At 36.5% G+C, this 24,743-nt stretch overlaps 1 protein-coding gene across 1 annotated transcript in view; it reads right to left on the reverse strand.

Annotated features, from left to right (window-relative positions):
- TMEM273 (transmembrane protein 273) overlaps positions 1–24,743 on the reverse strand; it is a 203,732-nt gene that overhangs the window by 75,119 nt on the left and 103,870 nt on the right. The window lies entirely within an intron of this gene.

Consider the following 24,743-nt stretch of genomic DNA (forward strand, 5'->3'; position numbering starts at 1 on the left):
AAAGAACTATATAACTGTTGATTATTGTTATTATTCATAACTCAGACACATTTCATTTGCCCATGTTCCAATTAAATTATTTTATGAACTTGGGCTCTTCTGGCTTTGGCAGTGGTCTGTCTTGGTAGTTTGTCCCTTTCTTCCAGCTCCACCTTGACCTCCTCCTTACCCTCCCCCAGGGAATCTATATGACATTTAATAAATATTTACTTATGTGAGAGAAACTATCCTATGTGCTAGGGACTAGGGGTACAAATACAAACAAAAAGAAACATGGTCCTTGTCCTCAAGGAATTTACATTCTAGTAGAGAAAGATAGTATATACATATATAAGGGTAAATCAGGATATTAGGGGAGGAAGGAAGAAAAAAGAAGGAAGGAAGGAAGGAAGGGAGGGAGGAAGGAAGGAAGGAAGGAAGGAAGGAAGGAAGGAAGGAAGGAGGGAGGGAGGGAGGGAGGAATAAAACACTTTCATAGGATTGTCATATAGAGTAGGCATACTTAAAGAAAGTCTGGGAAAGGGCCATGCCTTTTCCTGGACCATTCCTGGACCATAACATGCTTTGACTTTCTTGATAGTCTATTCCCTGATAGAGAGCCAGCTCTCTCAGCTTTTATAGTCTTTTTTATTACTCACCAGATTCTAGCTTCTGGCACTGGACACTTCTTACAAGTATGCCAGTTCTCAGCCCATTTAAAGTATCTCAACTGTAGAAGTAACTCCAGATTCCTCAAATCATCTATTCTAACCCATACCTAAAATGGAATCTTCTCTATGAGACCCCATCAAATGGTCATCCAACCTTATGGTCATAACTACCTTATAATAATAATTTATTCCCATTTTAATCATTCCAATAAAGAGGAAGATGCCTCTTGGCATCATTCACCTATTGCTCCAAGTATTGCCAGGTTTTACTGTTCATTCTGCTAGTACCACTGACCAGAGGTCAGACAGAAGTCTAACAATCCTCCCAAATGTGTTTTATGAATTCTTGAAGAAAATTATCATAATAGTCTGAAGCTCTATATGCCTGGTCCAGACCTTGTGCCCTAACCAACTGTTTAGGCTGCATGGTTTTAATGATTTAACATTTGTAGCCCTTGGTCATGGACTTCTGGAATGTGATAAGTTGAAAGTGTTGAGGACCTCTTCCTCAAGAAGATAGGGTATCTCTTCAGATTTGATGAACTGTTTATTCCCATGAATAATTTCCTCTGAGGCTATTGCTTACTTTGGTGTAGGTGTGTCCTGTTCAACAAAGATCAAATGCTTGCAATTTGTTTTCATTCAGTCTAAGAGTTTTTGCTTCTTTGGTTTTGTTTTTAAATTATTTGTCTTATTGATTCATTCTTTTCAGGTGCTGAACTGGAATTTGAGATAGGTCTTTATCTGACCCAAAATAATTTTTAAAAACCCTAACCCCACCCCCACCACTACCCTGCCACAAATCCTTTCTTCATTCTCAGTTCTTTCAGTCAGTGCTCATCTAATTCCTCAATATTCCTCATTCAAGTTATCCCCCCACCCACGATTGATTCAGTTTATCAGTGATACTCCTAAAATTTAGGTATACTTCATCTTGAATGTAGCTATGGTCCAAAATTTGATGACATAAGATCATTTTTGAATGAATCTCTCTTGTGGCTAGTTGCCTGCCTTCTTCATCATATGTGAATACTCAGAACACTCAACATTTCACAGTCTGATACACAGTAGGCACTTAGTAAATATCTATTATCTTACCCTTATATAGTCCTTTAATGGCCTACAAAATATTATCCTCACAATACTATGAGGTAGAAAGTATTATGATTTCATTTTGCAGATGAGAAAAGCAAGAACCAGACTGGATAAAGAATTTATTCAAGGTCACATAGCTAGTGTCAATCAGTCCACAAACATTTAGGCGCACTGTGCAAGAGTGAGATATAAAAATAAAGAATGAAACAGTTCTTACAAAAGCCTGCACTTTAATGATGGAGACTAGTACATAAAAATCTATAGAACATAACTATAGAATGAATAAACATAAACACAAGTGTATAACTATGTATATATATGCATGTATATTTATGTATTATGTGTGTATATTTGTCTATCTCTATATCTATCATCTAGCTATCTATCTATCTATCTATCTATCTATCTATCTATCTATCTATCTATCTATCTATCTATCATCTGCTAGTAGTTAAATACAAGGTTGTTTGGAAGGTCACTAGCAGTGAGAAGGATCAGGAAGGGTTCCATGCAGAGGATGACCCTTGTTTTGTTGTTGCTATTGTTGAGTTGTTTCAGTTGTGTCCTTTGCTTTGTGACTCCATTTGGCATTTTCTTGGCAAAGATAGGGGGAGTGGTTTGCCATTTCCTTTTTTGACTCATTTTACAGAGAAGGCGACTGAGGCAAGCAGAGTTAAGTAATTTTCCCAAGGTCACACAGCTACTAATTGTCTGACATTAGATTTGAATTTGGTCTGGCACCTACTGCCCCAGGACACTTGAGCTACCTTTTAAAAGATTAGTTCAGGCACAAGGGTGGCAGATGGAATATCATGTGTAAGTCATCATTATTCAAATCCAGGTTTCCTGATTATTATTAGATGTGATGTGAGTTAACCTACACTTCAGTTTTCTTTCTTTTGCATCACACCTGGTTTTTGGAAAGACTTCTCCAGATGCCCAGTATTTTCCCCTTTAATTTCCAACAGAGACCCCATGGATAGAAAGGCTATTACCAAAGGCAGTTGTCAAGGGTTTCAATAGGTTGGGAACTCTAGCCTAAATGTTAAAAAGAGAGTAATTGGAGTCTTTCTTGTGTTGACAATGATTATGCAAAGTTAGGCAGATTCTGCATAACAATCTGTTGTGTTCATTCTGGACTTTAAAGCTTGCCAAATACTTTGTCAAATCTTGTCAAACAAATGTATATTACGTTACTTGAGTTTCATAGTGACCTCATGAAGTGGCGTAGGTATAATTACCCATATTTTGCAGATGAGGAAACTGAGGCTTAGAGAAATTAAGTGATTATTCACAGCTACATAACTACCTGATACCACAAGCAGAATTTGAATTTAGTACACTCTATCAACTGTACCAGATCATACTGCTTCCACTAACAGAATAAAGGAAGACTCACTTTTAGGCCAATAAAAATATGATATAATACACAGTTGAAAGCAGATTTTGCCCTTTTTATGTAGAAAAACCCTTTAAGGTTCTTTTGGGATTCTAGAATTATCCCTTTGATCAACTTCTGTTCTGTAAAAAAAGATGGGAAACTATTCAAATTATGTTGAATATATGTACATCTCAAGACTTCCCCTAGGTGGCATTCTTTGTGTTGATTGGGGCTTACTTCATCACCACAGTAGGAACATCACCTCCCCTCAGAACCTGGTAAAAATAATCTAGAAATATATACCCGAGAGCCCTGGGAATAGCAGTTTTCTATACTAAGGAACTATCTTGGGGTTTTCTTTGCACTTTTTCTTCTTGTTTCTCCAGCACACTTAGTACAGGACTTGTATAGTGTTTAACAAATATTTTTTCATTCATTCATTCATTCATTCATTCATCTATTCATTTGCATCCTACTTGAGACACTGTTGGGCATATAATTCTATTCTGTAAAGCCTTAGAGAGCATAGCAAAGTTTCATATGGTCTCTGTTTACTCAATCAATATTTGTCACTAGTAAGAATATTGTAAAAATGGGTAATTATGTAGCAAATATGACATGCTTTTCCCAACCTATGCTTCTCACATTTGGAGGTAGCATGGTACAATAGAAAGAACTGTGGAGTCAACGGACCTGAGTTCGAATTCTCTCTTTGATGGTTTGCTACCTCTGGGACCTTGACCAAGTCTCTAAACCTCTATGAGCCTGTTTCTTCAACTACATAGTGAGAAAATTAGAGAAGACAGCATCTGAGGGTTCTTCCAGCTCTAGATCAAAAATTATATTTCTTAATTTGCTTTTATTCACTCAGCAGTACACTCCTCCCTTTTTTCCTCCCAAGCCTTGCATGATTGAAGCAGACAGCTTTTCCTTTCTCCAATGCCTTCCTGAAAGTTTGTCTCCACCATTGAACTCTTGATTACATAGGAGTCTTTAGTGAATTCCTACCTATTTCACTCTACTATTTAATAAAGAAAAACAGAAACAATACCATAGAATCCATGATACCCCATGATCCAATGGCATTCCATTTTTTCCACCAGAAAACCCTGAGACTTAACTCACTAGCAGTCCATTGTCTGCTGTTATTAAAATTGTTGTTACTGAAATTGTGGAGATTACTTGACTGTCACCACCTCTGCTCTCTCTACATTTCGTCACCACTCAGCTTAGGTTAGAGGAGGGAACATTTCTCTGACAAAAAAACCTTTGGATTTCTCTTGATCCCTGAAAATAATATGTGATCCTGCCATGTTTATTTTTTTGACTTTCATTTACTATAGGCAGGGAGGACACCATGACAATTTAAAAGGAAAGAACCTGTTAGAAGATCTGGGCCTCCACACCAAGATTGAAGATTTACAAGTATCAGAACTCTTCTTTGGCATTTATGGCCCTCCATGCCATCTTCAGGGAAGCCAGCTTTACTTTCTCTTTAGCTTCTTCTTCCTTCTTTTCTGATCCCTTTTGCCAGTTTGACCATAGAATTGGAAGAGATGTCATTGATCATCCAGTGGGTCATCCTTGACTCAAATCATGAATCCTTTCTATAAAATCCCAAACAAGCATTCAACTAGTTTTGCTGAATACCTCTAGGAAAGAGTAAACTCATTTTAAGTTTCCCCTACCCATGGCAGCCTATTCTATTTGAGGACAGCTCTAATTATTAGTAAGTTTGCAGTATCTTTCCTAACCTTAGGTTAAATCCTGCTTCCCCATACCCTGGTCTTAATTGCCTCCATAGAGTCCTGCAGAACAAGTTTCATTCTTTTTCCATATGTCAACTTTTCACATATTCAAAGAATATTAGAATAAATTTCTAAATATTAGAAGTACAGGTGCTCTAATGGATCAGCAAACTTGTTTGTTCCTTCAAGATATTCTTAAAGTCCAGTCTTTTTAAAGTCTTCTAGGAAAACTTTTCTCATTTAGCCATTTTCCATATAACACCATCCTTGGTGCCCTCATCCAATTGCCTTCATGCCATTTTATCAATATCCCCTAAAAGATATCACATTCAGAAGAGGACACAATAATGACACAATAAAGAATTTGAATGTCCTCATAGCAATTCTGTGAAGTAGGTTCTATGGATTATTATTTTTCTTATCTTCCAGTTGTGGAAACAGAAACTCAAAAAAGTTAAGCTGACAGATGTCAGATACAAGATATGGACCTAGGTCATCCAGTCTCTGCTTCTAAGTGTGAATTCCAAATGTAATCAGATCAGGACATAGCCTAAAAAGAGTATCATTTTCTTCACTCTATATACTATAAAGGTAAAGTCGACTGAGATTTAACATCTCTGATTTTCATATCACACTAACAAATCATAAGGGTCTTATAAGCCATGGGACCCTAGCTATTTTTTCATGCAAACTGTTGACTAGCCATAACAATCCATAACCAAAAAGATAGTATTTGCATATGATTTAGCACAGTGTCTAGCATATAGTAGGTGCTTAATGAATGCATTCTCCTTTCCCTTTCTCTTCATATAAAATGACTGAAATGGTGGTAACTCAAGCCCAACCCTCTAGTTTGTAAATTCAGCCTCCAGTAATCTACTTTCCCAAAACTTCAGCTCTTAGAATAGGCTTTGTTTCCACTAAATTTCCACAAGTATGTCTTTTGTACCTCTTTCCTTCTCTTAGCAAGGTTATTTTCCTAAGCATAAGGTCCTCTGTCCCAGTTTACAATTAATTGCCTCTTTCACCTTTAGACTTTTTGACTGAAGACTTGAGGGGGGGAAAAATCTTTCAGTTTCATTCACAGAAAAGACTCTTCCTCATGAAGCCTCTAAAGGTATCTGTCCTTGTTATCAGGCATCTTATGTCTCTAACCTACCTTCTGCCCCTGGAATCTTTTTGTTTTTCTAAAATCTAACCAACTCTCTAATCCTGGCTGGCCTGTCAAAAGCAAATCTCCTAACCAGACTGTAATCACTAGTTCTGCCTTTGCTCATAAAATTACCTCTTGTCTCTGGTGCCCTGAACTGACATCAGCCTCTGTTGCCTGGGATCATCAGTCTAGGCTAACTCTGTTTTTCCTATTTTTCTTTCTTTTTGAGCTGAATATTTCTATTCAACAACTTGTTTGGGCTCTTCTCTCAGACTGTTTTTGTCAGTTGCTTCATTTCTTTGTGTCTCAGTTTCTTTTTCAGTAAAATGGGATAATAATGGGATAGGTCTATTTGTGCCTTAGCACCCTCTTCAAACCCAGTTTTGTTTGATGTTCATTGGGACCCAACTGAGATAAAAGACCCATACTTGGGTGAAAGGCTATTGGTCATTTGTTTCAGCTTATACTTGTAGGATCCCTGAGTCAGTCAGTTAATCAATAAGCATTTATCAATAACTTAGCATGTGCCAGACATAGTGATTAATGTTTGAGATCCAAGGAAAGGAAGGAAAAAATTAGTCCCTGTCTTCAAGGAGCTCACATTTGAATGAGAAGAGACCAGCATGAATACATACATACATATATACATATGTGTGTGTGAGAGTGTGGAGTGTGTGTGTGTATGTATGTGTGTGTGTGTGTGTGTGCACTAGCTGGAATTTAATCTGAGATGGAAAAGCACTAGCAGTTAAGGGAACTAGGAAAAGCCTTTTGAAGATAGGTATTTAAACTGAGCCATGAAAAAGGCTTGAAACTAAAAGAGAATGGCAAGCAAAAAGAACACTGAATACAAAGGCATGAAAATGAAAGCTGGAGCATCATGGATGAGGAATAAAAAAATGTAGGTCAATGGAACTGAATCACTGAGTTCAAGAAGATAGTAAGAATAAGGAGGAACCTTGATTAAAAAAAAATTTTAAGGCTTTTTTAAAAAAAAATTGTGAAAAAGCTTTAAATGTCCAACAGTTGACTTTATATGTGAAGCTGGAGACAATGGGTAGCCATTGGAGTTAATGGTGTTGGTTTTTGTGAGGGTGATACAGTGAGATCCACACTTTGGGAAAAAATCACTTTGGTGAGTGAGTGAAGGATAGATTTCAGTGGGTAGAGACTTTAGGCAGGGACTCCATCCAGAAGGTTAGTGGGCTAAACTAAGGTGGTAGATGTCTGTGTGGGTAAAAGGGAAGATTTAACAGGTTTTTTTTTTAAATGAGATTGAAAAAGGATGACACTGGAATTATGAGCCTGGGTGACCAAGCAGATGGTGGTGCCCACTTCCCTATCCATAATCAAACTGATTCCAAAGGAGAATTGTTCTCTGAGATCCAAATATCCTTCATTTCACAATCAGTGATTTTGTCAACATGATTTCCCCATCAATACAGATCTCAACCCTGTATGCTGTATGTATGTCAGCATAGCCTGGACTATGGTCATGAACTACTATGGTTGAGAAAATAGCATTGTCTCTTGAAAAAGTAGGGTGTCCCATAAGTCTTAGTGTGTTTTTTTGCACTAAGACTTTTGAACCCCTCCTATTTTTGGCAATAGACTACTCTAAAATTATCTAAAAATAGCTAAGGTTTATAGGACTCTTCTCTGACATCATATCACTTGATCTTCAAAACCAGATTATGAGCTAGGTGCTATTATTATCCCATTTTAATGAAAAGGAAACTGAGACACATAGAAATGAAGCAACAGGCAAAAAGCACCCAGATGGTAAAGATTTGAGCCAGGACTTAAGCCCAAGTCTTTATACCCTCAAGTCTAAACTCCCCTGAACAAGGTCATGGAGCATCAAGGATGGTTCTTGAATGAAACCAGTCCATCACTGGGACTTGGCACAAGCTTTTCTCTCTTGATGAGGCCTGTCAGAGTCTGTGATTCTCTAATGTAATCTTTAGATTCACACTTCAAAAAATCCTTAGCTCAACTGTGAATATTAACAGAACATTCTCCCCAATCCAATGGGATACAGTATTCTCTCTCTTAGATTCCTACCTTTCTTCATGACTCAATTCAAATGCCAATATCTTCAGAAAACTTTTATCAGTTCCTTTAGCTACTAGTTCTTTTCTCTCTCAGATTAAATTCCAGCTAGTATATGCATATCTTTATATATTTGGCTAGAAGATGATTAGTGCTGTTTTTGTTTCCCCACAAAGCAAATATATCCCTAGAGAACAGATTTTTCTTCTCTATCCATGTTATAGAACACTCAAAACCCAGAAATTCATGTTAATAATGATGATAAAATGAAATACCATTTCCCTGCCTGGGAGACAAACTTGAAAGACTCATCTCCTTTAGAACAATGATCCCAACTCAAATTTCAGATGACTTGTCCATTCCTCCAAAAGGAGAAGAATGTCACCAAGTTATTATTAAGCAACAACCAGTGCCAGTCACTACGCTAAGCAATGGGAATATAAACAAAGTCAATAAGACAGTTTCTGCCTAGAGAATAAGGATATGACAGTGACCTGCTTTCTCTGGAAATTTTGCCTATTGATCTAATACCATGGGATTTTACTTGAGCTTCTTTGAAGTCATCATTGAACCCTTCTGCTACTAACCTTTTGTTGGACTTTCATGTTTTTTTCTTTCTGTTAAAGAACCAAGAGGAATAATGGAAAGGTGAGGAATCCCTTTGGTTGCTCACTAGCAGATCTTTTAAGGAATATTTACATGGACATTATCATGTTAAGCTTGGACTCCTTAGTATTATTTAGTTGTCTGATCAGTCCACACTCTTTTTTCTCTTCTTTCCCACCTCTCCTTCCATTAAAAAAATATTCAAAATAATTTGCCTTTGACTGTAAACCCTCCATGAAAGAGTCATTGAACAGGTTGGAAATCTGCTTCTGGAGAAATCCATCAAAACATGGGGCCACAAAACTTAGGGAAATAAGATCTAAAAAATAGAAACATTTGGTTTCTATGTTGCTAGATTCCAATTAATTCCATTCAATGCCAAAGATTGTTGAACATTCTATTAATGGACTTATATTCCTATCCACACAGAAGTTTGGACCTTTAAGTTTGGGTTTAGATAGTTATTCGAAGCTAATTCCAAGGCAAATTTACCATTTTTCTAGACTTTCCTGACTACCATGTGCTATGCAAATTACTGATGGGAGGAGACAACTTGCAAGCAACTATGTTCGTACATGATATATATGCGATAAAATGGAGGCGATCTCAAAAGGAAGGCACTAGTCTTCACTGATTTTAGGAAAAACTTCTTGCAGAAAAAATGAATTTGAATTGAGACTTAAAGGAGGGAAAGTCAGAAGGTGGAGTCAGGGAGGGATCACATTCCTGGCATGGTAGACATGGAATAAGAAGATGGAATATCCTATGAGAAGAATAGCCAAAAAGTCAATGTTGTTAAATTGTAAACGGAATAGAGTAAATGGAGACAAGAAGGAAAATCCAAACAATGTTTATCCTTTTCTCTAGTTATATCTCACTAAAGCTTTTTTGCTTTTTCTATCCCACCTCCTTCAGAACATGCATTTCTGAAAGCCAAAACTCTAATCAAACAAAATGATCAATGGTAAGAAGCCATTGTCTGCATTTCCCTAGACTTTTCCCATTTTCAACTCATATTAGAAATAGAGTCTCTATCTTCATTCCTTTTCTCTCTACTCAATACCTCACCATCTAGCTGCTGCTGCATACAATATATATGTTTAATTAATTCAGTTCTTACCTCCAACCTGTAAATAGTGGGAGTATTGTCCTATTTATATGTTGGATAAATAACAAGGATTCCCCAGGAGACGCAATCCTGGTGAAAGAGGGTAACTGTAATTTTCAGCCATGAGTAATTGTGTATAATATAATCCTAAATGATTTTTTCTTCCGTAATTTCATTAGAGTTTAGAAATTTAATTAGATTTTGAATCACTCTGAAATAAAGTAGCAAAACACCCAGAGACTAAGAGCAGTGGTTATTTTGTCCTCAGAGGCCAGAATTCTTGGTCTCAAATTGGCATGTGTTCATTAGGAGGAAGTTTGCCGAACTTTTTGATATATTATCATCTTTCAGAATGGACTCTCAATAGGTCTTTGGAGAGCATTAGAGGAGCACACAATTATTATGCGTATTCTTCTTGAGGTTTAAGATCATCTGCCTTGCATATACTTAATAAAAATATGTCTCTAAAGTTGCTTAAGAAACTGTGCTTGATAGGAAAGATGTTCCTTGAATGCCCCAATGCTGTTCCTGGTTTATTAGCAACTACCTGTACATTATGATACAGTGAGGGGCTGTTTGCTTAACTTTAATGATTATGTAAGGTTGATGGTTATTTTTATTGCTACAACATACGAACTGTCATAGTGGCTGTAATTAGAGGTGAGCTCAAGTGCCACTGTTCCTACCCTTTGGGATTGGGAAGAAAATACTTCCTTCTTGTAAACTTTGCCTCTTTGCAAAAGTTTAGCCCCCATACACAAACCCACCCCCAAAATAATAAAATTGGGTAAACCATTCTTTCCATGAAAGTAGGTAACTAAAAGGGAATGACTTGAACATTGATACTTTTCAAGCCAACAGCTTGTGGCTAATGAAGCTTCAAGGAAGTAATATTTTTTCCTTCATCTAATATCAACACTTGTGCAAATCTCCAAAGAACCATTCTCCAGGTCCTTTTCCAAAGACCATCCAAATGGTACACTGAAGATAAACACTGTGAGTATCTCCCCTCAATCTTTGCATTTTTATTGATTGCATTCAGATACTAGCCTTGATGCAGGAACTTCAACCAAAAGACTGGTGGGGGTAGGCTGATGGGTAACACATTACAAGGTAAGTAGAAGGTATGAAACAATGAGTTACCTGCAGGTCACAACTCTCCTAGCCTTCTCAGCTTCTGCAATGCACCTCTTCCATCAAAGACCTTAATAATGGCACCTTCTTCACAGGGTTGTTGTGAAAATCAAATGAGATTAAAATGCTTTAAAAAGTTTTAAGTACTATGTAAATGTTGTTGTTCAATCACTTCAGTCTTTTCAGTTCTTCATAACCTCATTTGGAGGTTCCTTAGCAAGGATACTGGAGTGGAATACACTCCAGGATATAGTTCATTTTACAAATGAGGAACTGAGGCAAACAGGGTTAAGTGACTTGCCCAGAACCACCTAACTAGTAAGCCTCTGAGGCCAGATTGGAACTCAAGAAGATGAATCTGATTGGGGGTCCAGCACTCCATTCATTGTATTACCTACCTGCCCAGTATTTAGTTATCCCTTCTCTTAGTTTAATAACTCATTTACTATGATACTACAGGCCAACAAGTATGAAAGCATCTTACTTGCCATGAATGATTTTAATGGAAGGATTTATGGAAAAGGAAAGAAAACGTGTAGGCTGACCAGATAACTAAATAATGTTAAGGGGTCCAGACTTATGTTGTAGTGCTTATATAAATTTTCCTTTAAATGTCCTAGTGAACAGATGAACTGCTTTGCCATCTTCTCATTATTCCTCCTGTCTCTCTGGTAACAGAAGAAAACAATATCCTATGAAAGTCATCCAGAATGTTAGGAGGCAGAAGGGTTAGATGACAACTTCAGAGAATGCTAAGCATAATTCCACAGATTTAGGCCAATAGGCAGAATCTCCATAGAAAGTATATCACCATTGTCTATCCTGAAAAAATACCAGTCATTAAGATCCCCTTAGGTAGAGCCCTAGCAAATGTTTGATTGTTTCTCCTTCCTCCATCTTGTCTCTATACCATTTTATGATGGATTGAGCCTGATACATAATAAATTCAGAGAGTCTTAAAATGGGGGAAAAAATTCCTCCAGAATGTATATTTCACTAGTTGTTTATCTCTCTAAACTCTTATTCACAAAATTTTGAATTCAATGATTTTTGAGTTTCCTTCCAATGCTCATGGTCTGTGGTTCTGGGACCTTAGCTCGTCTACTAACTAGCTGTATGAGGACAAACTACTTCTTCCTTTGAAGCATCATCTTCTCATCTTCTTCTACCATTAAAAAAAGAATGGGACTAGATGAGTTCTTTGGTTTCTTCCATCCCTAGCTATTTCTTTTGTTTTATAATTTCTCTTATATCTTCAATTACAAAAATCTAATACACATGTACATATGTAGTAACTCAATGGGTGATCCATCCAATTACATTTCATCCTCTGGATAGTTGGACAAATGTCTCTAATATGGATCTCATAATATGTACTTGACACAATGCCATTTGAAAATTTGAGGATCTGGAGAACTTCGCTATAAACAATGAGATCTTTGGTCCTTTAAAGAACTGTAATACAAAACTGCAAATTAAGGCTTGCTTAAGATAAATACACAAAAATTTGAAAATTTATCTAATGCAATTTCATGAGTTTGCTTACTTTTAATTGAGATTTTGTTCAATATAATTTTATACCAGTCATTTATGCATCATTAGTGTCATATTTCTGCCTTAAGTACCAACTGGGACACTTCTCTGCTGTTTATCTCTATTCTTCTTCTAGTTTTAAATGCAATATAGTATTCTTAACAATGTCCTGTCCTAAGAACTGAATGTTTCTGAAGGGCACCAAATGTACTTTCTTTCAGCACTGATTATCGTCATAATGTCTCCTTATGTGTTTCTGGGTGTAATGTTATCATATGTTTCATCTTGAAAGTTAATCCCACAATTATTCATCAATTAAAGAAAACCCAAGGAAGTTAATGACTCTCTTGGAGTATGAATTCATATCCTTGGTTGTTAGAGATCTGATTCATAGCTTTAGTTCCATTAGGGAAGAAGAAAGGTAGAAAGGAAGAAAAAAAGAAAGGAAGGAAGGAGGGAGGGAAGGAGGGAAGGAAGGAAGAAAGAGAGGGAGGGAAGGAGGGAAGGAGGGAGGGAGGGAGGGAGAGAGAGAGAGAGAGAGAGAGAGAGAGAGAGAGAGAGAGAGAGAGAGAGAGAGAGAGAAAGAGAGAGAGAGAGAGAAAGAGAGAGAGAAAGGAGGGAAGGAGGAAGGAAGGAAAAAAAGAATGAGTGGTGTTTGTGTTAGGTTGATGCAATGCAACCTATGTCTGAAAAGCTTTGCTCTAGATAGGAAGAGGAAATTTAAATTTCAATTCTATAAAAACTTAGAGATAAGCCTTGACTCTTAAGATCTGTTGGCTGAGAAACAGCTAAGTGACTCAGTGGATAGAGCAATGGAATCAGGAGGACCTCAGTTTAAATCTAGGCTCAGTTACTTGATACTTAACAGCTTTGTGTCCTTGGACAAGTCACTTAACTCCATTGTCCAACAACAACAACAACAACAAAAAATATCTATTGTATAATTCTCACAGGTTAATCATAATTAGAATTTTCATGTCTCTTTAAAGTCTACAAATCATTTTACATATGTATGTATTTATAACTTCATTTGCATCTCACAATTACCCTGTAGTTTCAACAGATATTATTCCTAGTTTACAGATCAAAGCATTGAGACATAGAGGGGTTAAGTAATTTGTCCAAGGTCATCGACAGAGGCAGACTAGGAAGTCTTCTTGACTTCAATTCCAGTACTTTCTTCATCCCCTGAAATTCTTCCTCACCTCTGGTAGCTGGTTAACTCAGATGGTCAGCTGGGAAGCTATATGATGCCTACAGACAAAATGACCAAAATTTACTCACCTATAAATACATTTTATTTCTTAACCTTTAGGTAAAACCCACAAAAATCTAGTGTGAAGTGACTATGACTCAAAAAGCTAAATTTACTAGAATTTAAGTGACCTGAAGGCAGGAAAGCTGTCCTATTTAGTATTTGTAATTCCCCCATTACCCAGCATAATGCTATGGAACAGAATAGAAGCTTAATAAGTGGTAGTTGAATGAATTCGCCTGTCCTTAAAATCCAAAGTCCCCACAAAGGTGGAACAGAAGCCAGGCTATGTTAAATTTAATCCAGAGATTAACAGGTGAGAAAGAGTCAACAACCCCAGAGGGACTGAACTGGCATTGTCCTAACATAATGCTCTATTCTTGGGACTTAACACAGAACTGGTCAGTCAGTCCAAAAATCAATGCCAGAAATCCATGAGATACCAGATCCAGGAAGCAGATTGCAAAAGGATCTTGAGTTCAGAAGCAATGTGTTTAAGTATATTGAGTTGAAAGAAGAATGTGAGAGAAAGGGGTCCATATAGAGGGTCTGGTGGACAACATGGGTAATGATGCTCCATATTAAGAATCCATTCAGGGGCAGCTAGGTGGCGCAGTGGATAAAGCATGGGACTTGGAGTCAGGAGTACCTGGGTTCAAATCCGGTCTCAGACACTTAATAATTACCTAGCTGTGTGGCCTTGGGCGAGCCACTTAACCCTGTTTGCCTGGCAAAAAAAAAAACCTAAAAAAATAAAACCTAAAAAAAAAAAGAAACCCATTCAAGGTAACATCAAGTCATTGTAGCATCATGGCAAATAAATATCCACTTTTTTTTAGGTTTTTGCAAGGAAAATGGAGCTAAGTGGCTCGCCCAAGGCCACACAGCTAGGTAATTATTAGGTGTCTGAGATCCGATTTGAACTCAGGTACACACTCCTGACTCCAGGACTGGTGCTCTCTCCACTGCACCACCTAGCCGCCCCAACATATTCACTTCTAATTAAAAGTGGTAGAGTTGTAAACCCTCCTACCCTTGCCCCTTTTTTGAAAATTCCCCATCATAATCAGCAGCAGATCCTTTTGGTAATACATAGGAATCAATCAATAGTCAGTTCAAGTTTTGTAATTTTTACATTAGTTCAGAGCTGCCTTTTATCTAGCATTGTCACATCAACTAGTATCAGCTTTAAAGCAACCCCATTTTATCTTAATCATTAACTAATTTAATTTAAATCATTTTAATAATTTCAAAACCCTCCATTGATTTAGATTTTTCTCATTACAATTAATACAAACAAGCATGATTTTTAAAGGAGAAAAGTGCTAGTTAGTCCAGTGAACTCAGACAAACAGACAGACAACAGCCTAATGCAGTAGACAAAGCACTAGATTCAGATTTGACCAGGGTTCAAAGCCAGACTAGGCTGATTATTACCTGGGTGACTTTGAGCAAGTCATTCAATGAGGAAGTTAGAATCCAAGATCTCTAAAATCCTTTCCAGCTTGAGATCTATGATCCTATGATGAAATCAAAGCCATACAGCTGATGCCTATGTAGGCCGGTTATCCTGGCTCTCTTTCATAATCCCAGCTTCAGCTCCCACTCCTCATCTCAACTCTCTGCTGGCACTGCAACTGGGCTGTGGGGGTGACCAGGTAGCAATTAGAAACAATAGTTCTCCAAAGGGCATCGGTGTCCCTCCCATGCTCAGCCTTCCTGAATCCAACACATCAAAACAAGGAAATGTAGAGTATTTACTGCTGCTATTTGTGATCACGATCAGAAATGTATTGTCTGTGTAGAGTATGGCAGTCTGATGAAGGGGAAAAGAATGTTTGACGTTTGGGACTTTGGTATGAAAAAGTAGAATAGTTAAGGGATGTCATTTTCCTTAAGTCTTCTACCCTTTGGGTGTGAGGTTGGTTTTCCTCTGCCTTCTTTGGCTGGTGATACAGCCTGGTTATCCAATATATTGATCAGAAAAATATTAAGATTCAGTATATTGAGTTGGCATCAAAAGGTCTGTAAAGAATGTGACCTTGGGAGAATGTTATGAGCTATTCTAGTCCTTAGGTTATGTTAGGGTCAGCTGTCAGGATATGTTTCTCAAGGACATGCCTCAAAAGCTGCAGGACTCTAACATTAGCCATATGTTATCTTAAACAAAAGGGAATGAATGTAGACTGGTCTCTGAAAAAAAATTAGATAAAACTACTCAAAGCATATTCTACTGAAAATGGGTTTTGAGTTCACTTATGAGTATAGATGAACAACATATTAATATGATTATTAATGAAAATTAACTAAAAGCACTAGGGGGTCCATCCATAAGCAAGGGGAATTGGGAAACTAATAGCAGAATATAGCATTAAGAGATTTTTTTTTTACCTTAATTTTCTGGGCAAAACTATCTTTAGCCCCTTGCTATCAAAAGTTGAGTTTAGGGGTCATTGGTCATCTGGAACAAATCAAAAATATGCTAAAGAATTTCCAGCTGCTCAGTTAGTATTTGCCCATTCTTTCTTATATCTGTCAACTCTCTCAAGGCTAAATTAATTGAACAACTGAGGGAGATTCTTCATCTTAGTACTGTAGCAAAGCCACACACATAAAACAGGTCTGCTCCTCACTAACAGAGGAAACCACGGCCCTCCACTGATTCACCACACTTCCTTTCTGACACTCCAGAAAACTAAGTTAGGAAATGTCTTTCACTTATCTTTTCCTCCTGCTCTTTATCGTTTCTGCTTTGGAGTCCTTTGCTGAAAAGAGGTTTCAATATGCCATTTTTCTCTTAATTTTCCTTTGTCTTTAATGTCAAAATCTTTTCTTTCCCCATACCAACTCCAGCCCCTAAAGCTTTAGGAAATATTGCAGTTTTAAAAGCAGATAGATGGATAACAGAGGAGTCAAGAAACAAATGTCACCAGCCCACCTTTACCTAATATCACAGACTAATGAGCCTGGAGTCTTCATCATGTCTTTGCCACCAGACAGAAACTGAACAAACAGCCCATTCCCAAGATTAGTGCCATCTGCGTGGGAAGGGTGTCTATGTGAAGCAGAGAGTATGGTTTACTTAGCCATTTTTCAATTGTATCCAACTCTTCATGACCTCCATTCAGTTTTCTTGGCAAAGATACTAGAGTCTTCTTCAGTTCCTCTAATAGATGAGGAAACTAAGGCAAATAGGGTTAAGTGAACTGCCCAGAGACATACAGTTGGTAAGTATCTGAGGTTGGATTTTGAATCCTGAGTCCCAAAATTTCTTTGTCTGTGAAATATCCACTTAAGAAACTGAGCACCATTATGAATATATGGTTGTGGACCTGGCACACCTATAATCTGGAGATCTATATTCATTAACTCAATGCCCTTCATCTTCACATTCCCAAAACTTTTGCTTTACAGAGTAGTAAGTAAATACCTAAAGAAATGGTATGCAAATCTTTTTATAAACAAAAGGTTTTGATAAGGTATGGTTCATCTTTTGTTAAACCCTGAATAAAAAAAGAGAATTTCAGAATGAACAAATCTGGTCTCATTCTAAAACTCTGACCTTAAACCTTGCCTTATCATATTTGGGACTCCATTTCCCCCATCAATAAAAAAGAAATTAGAATAATTAAGAATGAATATTACTTAAATAAGGAAATAATGTCAAAAATTATCATGTGATAGATATTATCCACTACTAGAGACTGCTATAGCAATATCTTCCCTATTAGACAGCTGCATGGACAGGGGCAACTAGGTGGTGCAATGGATAGACAATCGACCCCGGTGTCAGGAGAACCTGGGTCCAAAACTGCTCTCAGACACTCAATAATTACGTAGTTGTAATTTGGCAAGTCACTTAACCCCATTGCCTTGCAAAAAACTCCAAAACAAAAAACAAAAAAACGAAAAAGAAACCTGCATAGACCTCAGTTTTCTTGTCTATAAAAAAGAGGGAGCTGAGCTAGATCAGAGGTTCCTAAATATTCAGTTTTTTTTATCATGGGTTTTTTTGGCAATGTTGTGAAGTGTACAGGCCTCTCCTTAGAATAATGTTCACAAATGCACAAAATAAAATTTTGATATTTATTATTATGTCTGTTATTTATTGTTAATATCATAAAGAAAATCAATTATGTTGAAATAAAGTTATCTAAACAATTTTTAAATAAATTTTATTGGTTTTCCAATTATATACAATAGTAGTTTCTACCTATCTTTTTTTTTAGGGTTTTTTTTTGCAAGGCAAATGGGGTTAAGTGGTTTGCCCAAGGCCACACAGCTAGGTAATTATTAAGTGTCTGAGACCGGATTTGAACCCAGGTACTCCTGATTCCAAGTGCGGTGCTTATCCACTGTGCCACCTAGCTGCCCTTCTACCTATCAGTTTTGTAAGGTTTTGAATTTTACAATTTTCCCCCACCCTCCCTTCCCTCCCCCTTCCCCCCACAGAAGGTAATCTGATAATCTTAACATTGTTTCCATGCTATGCATTTATCAAAATTGAATGTGTTGAGAGAAATAAAAATATATCCTTGAGGAAGCAATAAAATATTAGAGATGGGAAAATTATGTAGTACGTAAGATAACTTTTTTTTTAAAAAAAGTGAAGGTAATAATCTTTGGTTTTTGTTTAAACTCCACAATTCAAGGGGCGGCTAGGTGGCACAGTGGATAAAGCACCGGCCCTGGAGTCAGGAGTACCTGGGTTCAGGTTCAAATCTGGTCTCAGACACTTAATACTTACCTAGCTGTGTGGCCTTGGGCAAGCCACTTAACCCCATTTGCCTGCAAAAACCTAAAATAAATAAATATATAAATAGATGAGTGAATGAGTGAATGAATGAATAAACTCCACAATTCTTTCTCTAGTTACAGGTGGTATTCTCCATCACAGATATCCTAAAATTGTCATTGATTATTTCACTGATTGGATGAGCAAGCCCATTAAGGTTGATCATCTCTCCCATGTTGCTGTTAGGGTGTAGAATGCTCTTTTAGTTCTGCTTATCTCACTCAGTATTAGTTCAAGCAAGTCTTTCCAGGCTTTTCTGAAATTCCATTCCTCTTGGTTTCTAATAGAACAATCATGTTCCATCACACACACACACACATATATATACCAGATGTTCATAATATACATATATCATGTGTTTAGCCATTCCCCTATTGGTGGACATCCCCTCAATAGACTCAATAGAGGTATATTGCTGGATCAAAGGGTATGCACTTTTTTATTCTCTTTTTAACATAATTCCAAATTATTCTCCAGAAAGCGTGGATCACTTTATAGCTCCACCAACAATGCATTAGGGTCCCAGATTTCCCACATTCCTTCCAATTGATCATTATCATTTCTGGTTTTACTGGCCAATCTGAGAGGTGTGAGGTGGTACCTCAGAGATGCTTTAATTTGTATTTCTCTAATCACTAAAAGATTTTGAGCAATTATTCATATGACTATTGACAGCTTTGATTTCCTCCTCTGCAAATTGCCTTTGCATATCCTTTGGCCATTTGTCAATTGGGGAATATTTTTTTATAAATTTGACTCAGTTTTCTATATATTTTAGAAATGAGTCCTTTGTCAGAAACACTACTTGTAAAAATTGTTTCCCAGTTTACTACATTTCTTTTGATCTTGGTTACAGCAGTTTTGTTTGTACAAAAGCTTTTTAATTTAATGTAATCAAAATTATCCAGTTGGTTTTTTATTATATCTCTATCTCTTCCTTAGTCATAAACTGTTCCCCTTTTCATAGATCTGACAGGTAAACTCTACTTTTTCTCCTAGTTTACTTATAATATTGTCACCCATTTTGATCTTATCTTGGTATAGGGAGTGAAATGTTGGTCTAATCCAAGTTTCTGCCATACTAACTTCCAGTTTTCCCAACAGTTTTTATCAGAGTGAGTTCCTAAGAAGCTGGACTCTGGGTTTATCAAACAGCAGATTACTACAATCATTTCCTGCTGTCTCTTTCGCATTTAATCTATTCTACTGATCCAATACTTTATTTCTTAGCCCGTACTAGATAATTTTGATGACTGATGCCTTATAATAAACTTTAGATCTGGTAAGTTTAAGCCATCATCTTTTGATTTTTTTTCCATTAAAACCCTTGATATTCTTGACTTTTTATTTCTTCATATAAATTTAGTTACAATTTCTTCTAGTTCATTAAAGTAATTTTTGGAAGTTTAATTGATATGGCACTAAATATGTAGTTTAATTTAGGTAGAATTGTCATTTTTATTATATTAGCTCTGCCTATCCATGAGCAGTTGAGATTTGCCCAGTTATTTAGATCTGACTTTATTTGTGTGAAAAGTATTTTATAGTTCTCATAGTTTCTGAGTCTACCTTAGGTAGACTCCCAAGTATTTTTATATTGAATGAAGTTATTTTAAATGGGATTTCTCTTTCTAGCTCTTGATGCCTTATGTTGCTAGTAATATATAGAAACACTGTGGGCTTACTTTATATCCTATGACTTTGCTAAAGTTGCTAATTGTTCCCAGTAGTTTTTTAGATGATTTTTTAGAGATCTCTAGGTATACCATGATGTCATCTGCAAAGAGTGAGAGTTTTGCTTCTTCTTTCCCAGTTCTAATTCCTTCAATTTCTTTTTCTTCTCTTATTGCTGCAGCTAGCATTTCTAATACAATATTGAATAGTAGTGGTAATAATGGGCATCCTTGTTTCACCCCTGATCTTATTGGGAATGCCTCTAGCCTCTCCCCATTGCATATAATGCTTGTTGATGGTTTCAGATAGATATTGCTTATCATTCCAAAGAACAATCCACTTATTCCTATGCTCTTATCAAAACAATTTTTTAAGGTTCATAAACTCCTGGCTAAATCCACCTGGAAATGTTCTCTAAGATCATTTCTAGCTGATTTACTTTCTTTTGAGCCTCAGATCTAAGGGTAGCTGGTTACTTATAACCCCTTATCTCTGCCCTATTTTAAATGGCACCCATTTCTTCTCTAATGGTAGAAAGAGAAATGCTTTTGCCACAGAAACCAGAGAGTCATATAATTTCTGCTAATCTCTTACCCTTCACCATGAAAACATCTTCTATACAGAACCTGTAACCTTATGTCATCATTGCACCACAAGTCCATCTGTTGAGATTCAGAGGAAAATAGCCACACACATCCTCATACACTCAATTTATTACATATTTCCTTCTTAGTCAGAAATGACTATGGAAATAAATTTCTCTGCTCTAGAATCAAGTCAGATTTTATTGATTTTGTTTCCAATGTCATGACAAAACTTGCAGATTGAAGAACAGGCAAGCTCAATCATCAGGATGAGTTAGAGGAACTGTGTTTTTAATTAGCTGTCTATTGCTTTATATGTGATTCAGAAATGCACCATCAGTCTGATGTCATTAGCCTACTGATTTAACTATAATATCTAAAATAACTCCATCTCTGATGTTGTAAGTAGCCAGCAAAAAGAGAGACAAAAAGTCCCACGCTCTTCATTATCAGCAGACCCAGAAGATACAGACTTGTCCTATAAAGGGCCTATCTTAAGTACATAACAGAATGTATCCAAAGAGTCTCTCTAATCAAGCTAGTCAAGGATATATTTTTAATAAACTAGATCCTCTTACCTAGATATTCCTCAAACAGAAGTTTGTTGCATGTATTAGTATTTTTAAAAGCATATTATTATTATTGTTATTATTATTATTATTACATTTAGGCATGTTCATGATTTTCAAATTAAATTATTATTGCATCTCTGGCTCTTAAATGGGATCTACTTAATCTTCTTGGGGTCATGGAACTCTTGGCAGTCTGATAGTCAGTAGATCCCTTCTCAGAATCACGTGTTTTCAAAAATTAAAGGAAACATTAAATTACAATTAAAGTTTAATGAAAATAATTATGTGTACTTTCCCCCACTCATCTTGGAGTCTGACCCAAAAGCATCAAAACTAGTGGCAGCCAACTCTACAAAGGGAGATTGGAAGATAAGTGGGAAAAATATTGAAAAGGAGGTCAACAGACTACGAGCCATTTTTTTAAAATTTACTAGTTACACTACCATGAGTAAGTTATTAAAACTCCCCAAGCCTTAGTTTGTCAATCAATAATAAACAAAGGAATTGGACTAACTCTAAAGTCTCTTTAAGTTCTGATCATATTTAATCCCCCCCAAATCATATACCCTATAAACATGTTCATATATCTATATGTTTGTGTCATTCCCTCCAAAGGAGTATAAGATAAGCTCCTTGGGGACAATGACTTTCATATTTGTCTTTGTGTGCATAACACATAATAATCACTTGATAGTTGTGGATTAACAAAAACAATCTAAAAAAGACTTTTAAAAATAGAAAAAGTTCTAAAATCACATACCCTACAAATATGTTCATATTTATGTAATGAAGGTGAACTAGACTATAGGGGATAGTTGTTGGAACAAAAACAAATTTCTCAGTCTGGTTTCAATCCAATGGGCCAAGTAGAAACCTAAGAAGAGCTAGATTCTGGCCATGTCTCATTGAAGAGTTTCATACTATGTGATAATGAAATATCTTTTAATGGGTTTCAGAGCTGGGAGAACTAATGGCTAAAGGGATCTGAAGCAAAAATTCAGTGAGTAAAAAAAAAAGGAGCAACTCACTCTTCTGTCCATTATTCTTTCTTTTGTAGCAGAAAGGAAGTATGCCTACTTTGAATTGCCTTTAAGATCTAGATGGTCTCAGTTATGGAGCAATAAGATGTGATTGCCTCTGTGGCTTTGATAATGTTCTTTCCTTGAGATAAAGTAACTTGCTCAAGACATACCTCTATCCTTCCCAAGGTGGAAGTGCTCAAAACTGACTAGCAGGGAGTCAATTGAACTAGATTTCTTCCCCTAGAATCTTTCTCCTGAATTTACCTTTGTCCTCTCTAGAGATTTCTTTGCAGAGATATAATTTAAGGGGTTCTACCGAGGTTTGAGTGTGCTCTGAGATATAGTAACTTAATTGGAGGAAAATCTGTGCAGAAGATTGGCTTCAGAAATAGGAGCACATTCACTTTGCTGGTGGAGGGGGGGGGTTGTGCTCAGGAAAGGACTGGGCTGAAATGAAGAGTTAATGGACATCCACATTCTCAGGCACAATCTCAGTTGACCACATCTTTAAAGATTTGCAGCCCTGATTGACTTTTCACTTTCCCCAAAATAGCAACAAAGAAAGGGTTCCTTGGGAGGCCCTTCTAAAAATAGCTAATAGACACAGTGCAGGATGTGGTGTCTGATAAGCACAACAATGGATTCTAACAGGTGCTAAAATTGGGCTGGGCTGGGGCCAATTGATGAAATAGCACAACAGGCCTATTTAATCCACTTTGAACAAAACAAAATTCTCCTTTTTGTGATATATATATGGATAAATCATTTAACTCATATTGTATTTTATTCTGCTCAGTATACACCATATTGTGCTATTATTAATTTTTTTATATAATCATCTTAACTTCTCAAGTGGTCATGATCTCCTTTAGATCAGGGACCCACAATACAGTTGTCTACAATAAATGGCACTAGTCTTGGAGTCAGCTCTGCCTCTGGCTATTTCTGTGATCATGAATTAGTCATTTAGATTGCTGAAACCTTGGTTCTTCCACGATAAACTGGTAATGATGATAATGTTTGTATTACTACTTACCTTCAGTGTTATAAGTAAAATATTATAAAATATGAAGTTGCTCTATATGTATATTATTGTTGCTATTGTGTTTGACTCTTCATGATTCTATTTGGGATTTCCTTGGCAAAAAATAGTGGAATAATTTGCTATTTTCCTTCTCCAGTTCATTTTACAGAAGAAGAAACAGACAAACAGGATTAAATGGCTATCCCAGTATTACACAGCTAGTAAATTGTCTAAGTCTGTATTTGAATTTAGGTCTTACTAACTCCAAGCCTGGTGGCTTTATCCACTAAAATCTATCCATTAAGGATGTGAGCAATACGTAAATATATTTGTATTCCTAGCATCTAATACAAGATCCTACCTATAGAGGGCATTCAATAAGTTTTCATGAGAATGTTCTCATATGACTCAAATTCCAAATGAAATGGGATGCTTGAAGAAGCAAGAATTCTTGAAATGTGGTCCAGAGACCAGTAGGAGATCCACAAGATGTTTCCAGGTAGTCTGAGAAGTTAAAACTACTAATACTATTAAGACGTTTAATTTTTATTATGGTAAATATCCTTTGCTATAACCCACATAAGCACAAGCTCTTTGGGATCCTCCATAGTTTTTAAAGAGTGTAAAGTAACCCTCAAGGCAAAAAAAAAAAAATCTAAGAACTACAGGTTAGAGGATCTTGCATAGAATCAGGGGAAACCACTAGTTTACCTTCTGTGTTTCCCTTTCCTCATTTCATAGAATAAAGTTGACAGGGAAAAAAGTGATAGCTACATTTAATTAAAAAGATGGCATAAAGAAAGGAAAAGGTTCAGTTCTAAGGATTCCAGAGTCCTGTAATGGCTGAGGTCTTATTTGAACTCAGAACTAAAATGAGGCTTTGTCCCAGGTGCTGAAATTTAATGGGGTTTTCACTTCCTCCCTTAGCACTTACTACTGACATTTTATCCCCTTCTGTTTCTCTAACCACTTATCTTAAACATGTTGAGATTTTTTTTGTTCTTGGTCTTAACTTATTCTGCTCTGAATGCCCTTAAGTCTATTTTTTTCCCACTCATCCATTTTCATAGTACATTTCTTTATTTTTTTTAAAGATTTTATTTGAGTTTTACAATTTTTCTCTCAATCTTACCTCCCTCTCCCCACCCCACCCCCATGGAAAGCAATCTGTCAGTCTTTATTTTGTTTCCATGTTGTACATTGATCCATATTGAGTGTGTTGAGAGAGAAATCATATTGTACAGTTCTGGTTTTTAATCCATTCTGCTATACACTTATGTTTTAAGGGAGAGTTCATCCCATTCACATTCAAAATTATGATTACTAATTTTTTATTGCCCTCCATGCTATCTTCCCT

This window comes from Macrotis lagotis, chromosome 4, assembly GCF_037893015.1.
Source record: "Macrotis lagotis isolate mMagLag1 chromosome 4, bilby.v1.9.chrom.fasta, whole genome shotgun sequence".
NCBI lineage: Eukaryota > Metazoa > Chordata > Mammalia > Peramelemorphia > Peramelidae > Macrotis > Macrotis lagotis.